Source organism: Scyliorhinus torazame, chromosome 8, assembly GCF_047496885.1.
Source record: "Scyliorhinus torazame isolate Kashiwa2021f chromosome 8, sScyTor2.1, whole genome shotgun sequence".
In the NCBI taxonomy this organism is placed as follows: domain Eukaryota; kingdom Metazoa; phylum Chordata; class Chondrichthyes; order Carcharhiniformes; family Scyliorhinidae; genus Scyliorhinus; species Scyliorhinus torazame.
Window position 1 is genome coordinate 90,577,671 of NC_092714.1, and position 13,229 is coordinate 90,590,899.

A 13,229-nucleotide genomic window follows, 5' to 3' on the forward strand; every position below is an offset into this window, starting at 1 on the left:
TCACACCTCAACAGGTCTTCATTGGGGTGAGGGAGAGGAGTCGTAATCCACCCCTCACCTTGGCCTGCTGTTGGGAAGTCACTTCCATCTAACTGCAAGGTCCTGATTGTTCTTGAGAAGATCACATGGATAACAGCATTCTTTTCCCTTTGGCCCAATATGGGGCTGAATTTGCTAACCATTTCTGATGAATGGGTAACATCTGGTATATTCATCTTGCCTCTGACATGATTGCTTAGCGGCAGAAAAACAACAGAGAACCAGCCCTATGTGCTGTTCTGTTTTTGCTTCCAGTGGCACCTCCTAATCCACCTATGTAGAACTGCATAAATTCAGCCCATCGTTGGTAAATGCCAAATACGGTACAAAAACCAAACCAAGGTTCCTCAATATATTGAGATGGCACAGTGGGTAGCATGGTGGCAGTGTTTAGCACCAGGGGCGTTGGGTAACTCTCTTTGTGGAGTTTGCACTTTCTCCTTGTGTCTGCATGGGTTTCTTCTGCGTGTTCCAGTTTGCTCCTCACAGTCCAAAGATGTGCAAGTTATGCGGATTGGCCATGCAAAATTGTCCTTTAGTGTCCAGGAATGTTCAGGTTAGGTTATAGGGCAGGGTGGACGTAGGAGTGGACCTGATTAGAGTGCTCTTTCGGGGGGTCAGTACAGACTCGATGGGCCAAATGAACTCCTTCTGCAATGTAGGGTTTCTATGATCTATTAGTTTTTCATAGCCATTAACCTCTGTTGAACACTTATTTATTGAATGTTGTACCTTTCAGGGTCATTATTTCATCAGAATTGTCAGTATTTTTATAAAACATTATAAAACTAAATATTCTTTGCATTTTGGGGTGGGAGAAGGAAGGTTTCTTTTCCAATAATGTTGTTTTCTGTCTTTAAGGTAAACTGCAAGTAAACATAATCCAATCCCTGTACTTGTAGCTTTTATCAGTACTGAAGTTTTATAGGATTGTTATGCAGTTGTGTTTTTAATTTTGTGCAAAATGAAGAGGGTCATATGACCTATTCTGAAGTCTGTCTGACAACAGGTCTGGGTTACATGACTGTTAAAGAAGGTGCAATGTGTTCATACTTGAAGACAATGATAGAAACATATGTGCTTATGCGTGGTAGACTTCAAAGTCCCAGTAAAGTCTTGAGAATATTAGGCTGCAAGTTAAACTTTGAACTGTCCATTTGATTCCAGGATAGGATAGGATAGAGTTGGAGTTTAAAGAATAGCTAATAATGCATTTCTACATGGATACAAGGCCTAAGTGATTCACATTGCTATGGAGATGGGATTTGAGAAAGGAAGAGCCAAGATATTCTTGAATTCTCAGACAGGACGTCTGCCAGCATCGAGGTGAAAGGGAACAGTGAGAAGCCTCTATGGTTCACCGCACTGAAATGAGAGTGGCGGCTCTTTTTCAGGTAGAAAAGACTAAAATCATGAGGATGTGGAATGAGGCTGAAAGATTCCCCCACCTTGCGCTAGAAGGAGAATTACCAAGGAAAAGACCCTCCCTGTGAAAATCTCCTGAGAGGTTCCCAGGCTGTGAAACAAATTAAACACTTGAAAATCACTTGAAGGTCACTGTCGGTGTGGAGTCTGCACATTCTTCCTGTGTTTGCGTGGGTTTCCTCCGGGTGCTCTGGTTTCCTCCCACAGTCCAAAGATGTGCAGGTTAGGTGGATTGGCTATGCTAAATTGCCCTTGGTGTCCAAAAAAGGTTAGGTGGGGTTACAGGGATAGGGTGGAGGTGTGGGGATAGGGTGGAGGTATGGGATTGGGTAGGGTGCTCTTTCCAAGGGCCGTGCAGACCCGATGGGCCGAATGGCCTCCTTCTGCACTGCAAATTCTATGATGATTCTATGAATTCAAATAACCACTTGAGGGATAGTGTGAAACATACTCGCGAAATTGGATTTTTGGTTGTGTTAAAAGTAAAAGGGACATGTTCTTTTCTATACATTTAAGTACAAGTTCCTTTCTGAAATTGAGTTTATTCAATGCTGTTTTAAGTTTGTTTCTCACAGTAAAAGTCTTAGGTGGAATCTTGTCATGTCATCCTTTCAGCTATCAAATGGAAGTTAAAATTTCATTTTTTTAAAGCTATCGGTCTCTGTGGATATCAGAACAACTTACATCTAGCAACAGCGTTATAGCTACAAACATTTTGCTTGAAGGACTTAACACAGGATTGAGGTTTGTACAGACATCAGGGAAAAGCTCTCTCACTGGCTGACGCAAGAATGGATCAAAATCCCAACTAATAGAACTGCTCCATTTACTCCATTAGCTTCAGCATTTCCAATGCTCCATCCTCAAGGGCACTATCACCCCGGGAAGCTAAGTAATGCAATTTTTATTACACCAAGCTTGGTTTAGTTGGAATTGATCCCAAGTGCATCCTACTCTGAACTGCAATCGATTATAAACTTTCCTCAGCACTATTACAAAATGTCCCAAATTTTAAAATCTTTTCTGGTAAATCCAACATTAATGCCCGAGGCCATGTGCTGTATTTTAAATCCAACATTGAGAGCCGACAAAGTAGCTCCCACTGCACTATTGCAAGACCGAGAATTAAAACATTTCATTTTTCAGATCACAAGGTTTCAGCTACCTGACCACAAAAATATCATTGCTTGATCACAAATCATGATGTGCCTGCATAAACTTAGCAATTCTATTCTCCAACCAGTGATGACTTTTAACTAAATAATCATGCTTGATAAACTTTCAAAAAAGATCTTTAATTTAATTTTTGTAACTGTTCTACTATTTTTCTACTATTACACATTACAGGTCACATTATTTGGCACTTGTGTCTGTATGTATAAATTGACACAGTTATATTTATTTTTGCATTCCTGTATTGATGGTTGAAAAGTAGAGAATCGACTTCCATAGGCGGCCATGGAGTGAATGGTTGCACATTTGATGGCTCCTGCTGAAGGTGGATTTTTTTGTCCTTCCCCACCCGAATGGTGTGATCTTTGTGGGAAAAAGATGTGTAAGTGCCCAGAGAAGCTAATTACCCTCTGGTGCGGCTGGTGTATGGATCAGCAGGCGAGAAATGCCACGGGAAAGAGAGAGCAGCTGGAGCAGGGAGGTTTTCGTGGAGCGCCACAGGTGAAGATGGCGGAGGGCAAGGGGACAGTGCTGCCCTCCCAGTGGTCAAAAGAGCAGCTGGTGGAGCTTTTCAATAACAAATACCAGCAGTAGAGGAAAGAGCTTTGGAGGGAATTGGCCAAGGTGTTGGAGCCGCTCAGGGCGGCGATTGAACGAATGGTGCAGAGGCAGGAGGCTCGGGGCATGGTGATCCAGAAGGTGGAGGATCAAAGGGAGAGCATTAGAAGTGGCTGGCCTTGCTAGAAAGGGAACTGGGGATGGTGTTGAACAGCCAGAAGAAGTTAAGGGAAAATTGGAGGACCTTGATAACTCCTCCAGGAGGCAGAATTTGAGGATTGTCGGGTTGCCTGAGGACATTGAGGAGGCAGAGGCCACCAAGTATGTGGCAAGCATGTTGGAGAGGTTGATGGGGAGTGGGCCTTTGACCGCCTCCTTGAGGCCACCACCAAACAAAAAACAGCCCCATCCCCCCCCCCACCTCGCCCCCGGGCCTTCCTCCTGGCAACACCCCACTTCACTCCCATTAACTAGCATGCCCAGCTCGCCTGATGGTCCCCGTCCAAGCACCAACAAATAAAGAGAGGCCTTGAGGTGGAGGCCACAAGTGGGGGAGCCGCTGAGGGTGATGGTGGTGAGGCTGCATCAATTTTTGGACAAGGTAAACATTTTGATGTGGGCGACGCAGACCAAGAAAGGCATCTGGGAAGGGAGTGAGCTGCAGATTTACCAGGACCTCAGTGCAGAGCTGGCGAAGCGGACGGCCGGGTACAACTGGACAAAGGCGGCTCTCTTTAAGGGGGTGAAGTTAGGGATTTTGTACCCTGCCCACTTGTGGGTGACACACCAAAAACAGGAATTTTATTTTGACTCACCAGAGGAGGCGATGGACTTTATGGGGGCCATGGACAGAGAGGATTGTAAGGCCATTGAACTTTGGAGATGAGCTGTGTGTTCATTGTAAGGCATGGCACGGTGGCACAGTGGTTAGCACTGCTGCCTCACAGCTCCAGGGTCCTAGGTGCGCGGGAGGGCCTGCGAATCATGTCCACATGTTCTGGGCGTGTCCAACACGGAGGGGGTTCTGGCAGGGGTTCTTGGATGTTATCTCTGAGGTTCTGATTGTGGGACTGGCGCCGAGTCCGAAGATGATGATATTTGTTGTGTCAGAAGACCCGGGAGACCAGGGTGAGGGGACTGGGGTGGATGGGGGTGGGGAGTGAGTGACCTGGCAGAATCCGAGGTTGGAGAAGATCAAGTTTGTTCTGCAGGGGTCGGTAGAAGGGTTCACCCGAAGGTGGAAACCGTTCATTGATTGAGGAGTCAGCAAGAGTGTTGCTGTGATATGGTGGGATGTTGGTATCAGGGGAGGTTGGAGATCTGTGGTTGTTGGTTTAGATTGATGTGTCATATAAAAAGTCTTGAATAAATATATTTTTTAAAATAAAATTAAAGTAGAGAATCATTCCATGTTCAAAGAGGTTGGTTTGAGTCAAATAGGCCAGATCAAGGTCATATAAATATCACAAACAGCACTTCTCTCAATTATATGAAAGTGTAAAGTTAAAAGGTTCAGTTAAGATATTGCAATGCTGCTTTCTGCAGTGCAAAATCAATTTGCCACAGTTTACTAGTTTCTGTAATTTAGAATTTAGGCTAGAATTTTACCTCATTTTCAACGGGGTCCGAGAGGTGGGAAGGCTGACAAAATGTCAGAGGAAGGTGCCCGGGGATGTACCAGATTACACTCAAGTGACCAATTAAGGGCCACCTCCTGCCTACGCAGTCAGTTTGGCCAGTGGCCATGTGTAGGAGACCATCAAAGTGAAAAGTTGCCAACAACTTGGCACGTGGGTGCTTGGGGAGGGGGAGGGGGGTGGAGGAATGGTTCAGCCCCTCCTCGATGGGCACTCTATGGCTCCCAGTAGCAATGCTGCCCCAGTGGCAATGGAACTATCTGTACACCGGGATCAGCCCCAGCTGCCGGGATTTGCCAGTCTTCCTGGCCCCAGCATCTCTCATGCCCACTTATCGCTCTTCAAGGGTATCTTGGCCATTGAGTCTGTCCTTGCAGCTGCAGTTCTGCGCTGGCTGCAGCTATCAATGGTGCTGCTGAGTCCCTGGAGTTGCCAGCCTCTGATTGGGCAAGCAGCTCTTAGAGGCAGGCCACGTCCTTGATTGTGATATTACCCCAGCTGTTGCCATGTAATTGGCCACCCTCCCCACCAGGATGAATTAGATGATTACTTAAATAGGAAATTATTATTTGAATTAAAAAAGAGTGTGTGGGAAAAAGGCAGGGAGAATGGCAATAAGTCATCATGCTCGTGTGGAATGTCGGTGCGAACAAGATGAACCAAATGACCTCCTCCTGTGCTGTAACAATTCTGTGATTATACCTCACTGGCTTCTGCAACCATCCTAAATGTGTCACCGCCTGCTTTTCACTTACCAGGACTTCAATCTGTAAAACCCCGGCCTACGAATTTTGAATTCACTATGGGAGAGACAAATTTACCCGGTATAGGTAGTAACAGGGAGCAAGAAGGAACAGCAACTGATGATTGCTAAGCACTCAAATCAATGAGGGAGAGCATAAGTCACATTGCAAATCACGGAATTGCTGTGTGATTGCATTGATTTTGGTGAATTTCGCAAGCTGTGCCCAAAAGGTGAGAAATTTCGAAGGTACTGCAAATATTTTCAAAAATAAATCCTATCTTCAATGAGAACAAGAGTGACGTGCATTTGTGCAGACCTGTGAACATAAAAAATGTCCCAGCTCACTAGGTTAACCAGAAACAATGTGAATTCAGAGCGGAAGGAGATGTTAGTGAATTCAGAGCGGAAGGAGATGTTAGTGAATTCAGAGCGGAAGGAGATGTTAGTGAATTCAGAGCGGAAGGAGATGTTAGTGAATTCAGAGCGGAAGGAGATGTTAGTGAATTCAGAGCGGAAGGAGATGTTAGTGAATTCAGAGCGGAAGGAGATGTTAGTGAATTCAGAGCGGAAGGAGATGTTAGTGAATTCAGAGCGGAAGGAGATGTTAGTGAATTCAGAGCGGAAGGAGATGTTAGTGAATTCAGAGCGGAAGGAAATGTTAGTGAATTCAGAGCGGAAGGAGATATTGGTGAATTCAGAGCTGCAGGAGTGCTGTCAAAATGCCAAGTTAAAGTGGTGGGTTTAAGCAAGGCCCTAAAAGAGAGGAAGAAGTGGATATACAGAGATGTTTTGACGAAATTCCAAAGCATCATGTTGAGATGGTTGAAGGCAGTTTTCAGTGATGAGGCAAAGTGGGGATGCATATGAGGCAGTGTTGAAGGAGCATACAGTTTTCAGGGCATTACAGGACTGTAAGTGTTGGAGATGAGCAAGGGTGAGAGCTTGAGAGGATTTAAACATGAATGGAAAATTCTCATTTTGGGGGAATCCCTACTGTGCAGAAGGAGACCATTCAGCCAATCAAGTCAACACTGACCCTCCAAAAGAGCACCCTACATAAGACCAATCCCCCACCCTATCCCCGTAACCCCACCTAACCATTTGGTCACTAAGGGGCAGTTTGGCATGGCCAATCCACCTAACCTGACCATCTTTGGACTGTGGAGGAATCCAGAGCACTTGCAAACCCATTCAAACACGGAGACAATGTGCAAACTTTAGACAGCCGCCCAAGATTGGAATTGAACTCGGGTCCTTGGTGCTGTGAGGCAGCAGTGCTAATCACTGTGCTACCACGCCGCCCTGAACCAGCACTGAACCTTCCAAGATTCATGTCCCATGTATCACGACTCATCTTGACTTTGTCTTGCTTTTCTCTTCCCTTGATACCCATTTCAGGTCCCGGAGGAAGCCCACGTAGATATGTGAAGAATGTGCAAAGTCCACACAGTCATCCTGAGCAAACTCCACACAGTAACCCAAGGTTAGAATTGAACCCAGGTCCCTGGTGCTGTGAGGCAGCAATGCTAACCACTGTGCCCCCCCCCCCACACACACCTTTCATACATGACTCTTGCAGGCCAGCAAGTTAAGTTGGGTTACCCACTCTTGCAAAGATTTTGGAATTTAGTTTGTGGATTTCTTCTTCCTAGCCTTTTCACTCCTTGACAGAGCCTCGTCCACTGATAAATGTTCTCCATCTAAACCTATTTTGGGTCAAAGAGAGTTGTTGCCCTGTCTTGTCCTCGGCTCTCGTCGTCTTTTCTGTTTACCAGCTCCACATGTTTCTTAGTCCAGCTTGCTTTCTCTCTCCTTACAGGTTCCATGTGAGAGCTTGATGTGTAATGTTGTCCCTTGGCTTCCTCAAAGTATGACCTATCCAATTCCACTTATCGCCTTTTGATTTGGAGGACCATTGGGTCTTATTTCATCTCCTCCCATAGCCTAATATTATTGATGGTATTTGACTAGTGTATCCGAAGGATCCTGGAGGAATCTGTTGAAGGATGACTGGATTTTTATCAACATTGTTTTGGTGGTCCTCCTTGTTTCAGAGCCATAAATGAGAACAGGCTTTACATTGGCGTTGGTGATCTCTCTTGCTTTCCAGATAACATAGTGTGGAAGGGAAATTAATGAGTTGCCAACTTAGAAGCATGCTGGGAAATGCTTGACTATATAGTTTAACACTGCTTTTGAATGAAAATAAGTAAGTCAGGTAATGTAAACAAAATACTGCTTAATATTTTGGTCTCGGCCTTATTATGAGAACACATTGTCCTCCTAAAGATAACAAAATGTGTACTCGAATTGTTTTTAGCCAAGGGCAAGAACATACGTACTACGTATTTCATCTTACGTACTTTCCAAGGTCTATTTAATATAAACATAGCTGTTTACTTCAAGCTGTTATTTCATACTATGCTTTCCTCGGTCGAATCTCAGAGTGCTGTGGACTGGCTATGCAGCCAGAACACTCTCTCTCCGCAAGTATTTGTGTAAATAAATGTCCTTAAATCGAACCTCGAAGAATTTGTCTTTATTATAATTTCCACGCCAAATAGATAACATAGAACATACAGTGCAGAAGAAGGCCATTCAGCCCATCAAGTCTGCACCAACCCACTTAAGCCCTCCCTTCCACCCTATCCCCCTAACCCAATAACTCCTACTAACCTTATTGGACACTAAGGGCAATTTAGTGTAGCCAATCTACCTAACCTGCACGTCTTTGGACTGCGGGAGGAAACCGGAGCACCCGGAGGAAACCCTCGTAGCCACGGGGAGAATGTGCAGACTCCGCACAGTCAGTGACCCAGCAGGGAATCGAACCTGGGACTCTGGTGCTGTGAAGCCACGGTGCTAACCACTATGCTACCGTGCTGGTCCCCCAGGACCCCGGAGCCCGCCCGCGCCGCCTTGTCCCGCCGGTAAGGTAGGTCGTTTAATCTACGCCGGCGGGACAGGCATTTTAGCGGCGGGACTTCGGCCCATCGGGCCGGAGAATGGTGGGGGCGGGGGCCGCCAACCGGCGCGATTCCCGCCCCCGCCAAATATCCGGTGCCGGAGAATTCGGCAACCGGCGGGGGCGGGATTCACGTCAGCCCCCGGCGATTCTCCGACCCGCCGCGGGGTCGGAGAATCTCGCCCCTGAAGTCAGACATGAAAAGGACAGAACCTTCCTGAAGCAATCAGAAGGTTGGTGTCCTGAAGAACATAGATTGGGGGCGGATGTTTGAGGGCAAATCAACATCTGACATGTGGGAGGCTTTCAAGTGTCAGTTGATAGGAATACAGGACAGGCATGTTCCTGTGAGGAAGAAAGATAAATACGGCAATTTTCGGGAACCTTGGATGACGAATGATATTGTAGGCCTCGTCAAAAAGAAAAAGGAGGCATTTGTCAGGGCTAAAAGGCTGGGAACAGACGAAGCCTGTGTGGCATATAAGGAAAGTAGGAAGGAACTTAAGCAGGGAGTCAGGAGGGCTAGAAGGGGTCATGAAAAGTCATTGGCAAATAGGGTTAAGGAAAATCCCAAGGCTTTTTACACTTACATAAAAAGCAAGAGGGTAGCCAGGGAAAGGGTTGGCCCACTGAAGGATAGGCAAGGGAATCTATGTGTGGAGCCAGAGGAAATGGGCGAGGTACTAAATGAATACTTTGCATCAGTATTCACCAAAGAGAAGGAATTGTTGGATGTTGAGTCTGGAGAAGGGGGTGTAGATAGCCTGGGTCACATTGTAATCCAAAAAGACGAGGTGTTGGGTGTCTTAAAAAATATTAAGGTAGATAAGTCCCCAGGGCCGGATGGGATCTACCCCAGAATACTGAAGGAGGCTGGAGAGGAAATTGCTGAGGCCTTGACAGAAATCTTTGGATCCTCGCTGTCTTCAGGGGATGTCCCGGAGGACTGGAGAATAGCCAATGTTGTTCCTCTGTTTAAGAAGGGTGGCAGGGATAATCCCGGGAACTACAGGCCGGTGAGCCTTATTTCAGTGGTAGGGAAATTACTGGAGAGAATTCTTCGAGACAGGATCTACTCCCATTTGGAAGCAAATGGACGTATTAGTGAGAGGCAGCACGGTTTTGTGAAGGGGAGGTTGTGTCTCACTAACTTGATAGAGTTTTTCGAGGAGGTCACTAAGATGATTGATGCAGGTAGGGCAGTAGATGTTGTCTATATGGACTTCAGTAAGGCCTTTGACAAGGTCCCTCATGGTAGACTAGTACAAAAGGTGAAGTCACACGGGATCAGGGGTGAACTGGCAAGGTGGATACAGAACTGGCTAGGCCATAGAAGGCAGAGGGTAGCAATGGAGGGATGCTTTTCTAATTGGAGGGCTGTGACCAGTGGTGTTCCACAGGGATCAGTGCTGGGACCTTTGCTCTTTGTAGTATATATAAATGATTTGGAGGAAAATGTAACTGGTCTGATTAGTAAGTTTGCAGACGACACAAAGGTTGGTGGAATTGCGGATAGCGATGAGGACTGTCTGAGGATACAGCAGGATTTAGATTGTCTGGAGACTTGGGCGGAGAGATGGCAGATGGAGTTTAACCTGGACAAATGTGAGGTAATGCATTTTGGAAGGGCTAATGCAGGTAGGGAATATACAGTGAATGGTAGAACCCTCAAGAGTATTGAAAGTCAAAGAGATCTAGGAGTACAGGTCCACAGATCACTGAAAGGGGCTACACAGGTGGAGAAGGTAGTCAAGAAGGCATACGGCATGCTTGCCTTCATTGGCCGGGGCATTGAGTATAAGAATTGGCAAGTCATGTTGCAGCTGTATAGAACCTTAGTTAGGCCACACTTGGAGTATAGTGTTCAATTCTGGTCGCCACACTACCAGAAGGATGTGGAGGCTTTAGAGAGGGTGCAGAAGAGATTTACCAGAATGTTGCCTGGTATGGAGGGCATAAGCTATGAGGAGCGATTGAATAAACTCGGTTTGTTCTCATTGGAACGAAGGAGGTTGAAGGGCGACCTGATAGAGGTATACAAAATTATGAGGGGCATAGACAGAGTGGATAGTCAGAGGCTTTTCCCCAGGGTAGAGGGGTCAATTACTAGGGGGCATAGGTTTAAGGTGAGAGGGGCAAAGTTTAGAGTAGATGTACGAGGCAAGTTTTTTACGCAGAGGGTAGTGGGTGCCTGGAACTCACTACCGGAGGAGGTAGTGGAGGCAGGGACGATAGGGACATTTAAGGGGCATCTTGACAAATATATGAATAGGATGGGAATAGAAGGATACGGACCCAGGAAGTGTAGAAGATTGTAGTTTAGTCGGGCAGTATGGTCGGCACGGGCTTGGAGGGCCGAAGGGCCTGTTCCTGTGCTGTACATTTCTTTGTTCTTTGTTCTTTGTTCTTAGTTCCAATCTTTGCAGCAATAGTATTCAGTTTGGGACTCAGTACCCGAGAGATTATGTGAAAAACTTGAATATAGGGCAGCACCGTAGCACAGTGGTTAGCACAGCTGCTTCACAGCTCCAGGGTCCCAGGTTCGATTCCCGGTTTGAGTCACTGTCTGTGCAGAGTCTGCACGTTCTTCCAGTGTCCACGTGGATTACTCTGGGTGCTCCAGTTTCCTCCCACAGCCCAAAGATGTGCAAGTTAGGTGGATTGGCCATGCTAAATTGCCCTTAGTGTCCAAAACAGTTAGGTGGGGTTACTGGGATAGGGTGGAAGCATGGCCTTGGGTGGGGTGCTCTTTCGATGGGCCAGTGCAAACTCAATGGGCTGAATGGCCTCCTTCTGCACTCAATTCTATGTGATTATGCAAGACAAAGGATTATTAAAAGGGGAGTTGGAAAAACTGGAGGCTGATCCTTGCTGAAAACCTGAGGGAAAACATTGTTTGAAAGAAAATTCTATTTTGTGTATTTTTGAGACTGGAGTTTTGAAACACTATGTGGAAGCCAGAGTCCAGTGAGACTAGCTGGCACACAGGGTAATACGCATCTGCGGGAATTTAAGGAGAAATCCACAAAAGATCAATTGAGTGGCATCGTCCACTTGGTTTCAGAGTGGGATGTTTGAGCAAAGTTAACCTGTTGAGTTACAGGGATGAGTTTACTGAAAACATTGCAGCATATTTTGTATCCTTAAATTGTGTACTCTTGTGAAGATAAGTGCGTATGAAAGAGTATCGAATTGTAGTCAAACTTTTCATGTTTAATAAAAGTTTGTTTTTAGTTGAAAGCTAATTGGCACACGTGTGACTGTTCATCTACTTCTCCTTAAAAAAAATATAAAAAGTTAATCTTTTAAGCCAGGGTTTAATTCTGGGACCTTCTCATCCAGTAGTAATTCCAATGGAATCCCAGTTGGCTTCCTTTAATTGACCTTCGCAAAACACCAGCTGGTGTGGGAGTTTGTGAGTGGCTCTGTTTACTCCGAAAGTGCATTTCAAGCTTTGTTGAAATGTTGTTAAAACACAATGGGCGCGATTCTCCACCCCCACGCCGAAGTGGCCGCGCCGTCGTGAACGCCGCCGAGGTTCACGACGGCGCGGAACGGCCCCGGTCACGACTGATTAAGGCCCTGACAATGGGCCAGTATCGGGGCCGCGTCATCTACCCGCGTGAGGCCTTGTCGCCCGCGTAAAAGCGGCGCCGATTAGATGACGCGGCCGGCACCGCATAACGGACATCATCCGCGCATGCGTGGTTGCCGTCCTGTCCACATCCGCCCCGCAAGAAGATGGGGGACGGATCTTGCGGGGTGGCGGGAGGAAGGAGGTCCTCCTTCAGAGAGGACGGCCCGACGATCGGTGGGCACCGATCGCGGGCCACCCCACATTTAAGGTACCCCCCGGTGCAGGATCCCCCCTCGCCCCCCCCACAGGCCGCCCCCCCAGCGTTCACGCACCGCCCACGACTGTAACGACCAGATGTGGACGGCGCTGGGGGGAACCCGCCGTTTTGGCCTGGCCGCTCGGCCCATCCGGGCCTCAGAATCGCGGGGGTGCCGGAGAATCGCCATTTTGGGTATCTCCTGCGATTCTCTGGCCTGCGAAACTCGACTGGCCCGTTCCCGCCGCTCGGGAGAATCGCGGGATGGCATCAAACCGGCGTCCCCGGAAATTTTGGCGCCCCAGGCGATTCTCCCAACCGGCGTGGGAGTGGAGAATCGCGCCCAATGAGTTTTATATTTCCAGGAGATCGACATCATAAGATTCACGATGACTAATAAAGTTTGAAAAACCTAATCAAAAATAAATGTTCTGAATTATAAAGTACAGCAAACAAGGTTAATTAAAATGCAGTAATCACAATTATTAATCATAAATAAGATACAGATGCTGGATATTATGATGACTGCAGTGGTATTTCTTTAATTATTTGAAACATTGCAGGGCTGGCTTCCTGTTGTGTTGGTTATTTTAAACAGCTTTGATCTCCTCTTCCCAACTCACGTCCTCCGAATTTCAGATAGTCAATGATGACACGTATAGTGGAATGTATTGTTCAGTTTTATGCTGTGCCATCGACCAAAGAAACACAAATGCAGAACTACCCAAAATCCTGGTGAGACCTCACTTTCCAATCAAAATAACACAACTGCCTGAGGTCTACTTCCCTAGCAACAACTTAAAGCAAGTCAGGGAAGGTCTATTGCAAAGAAATGGTAAAGTTGAACTGAGATA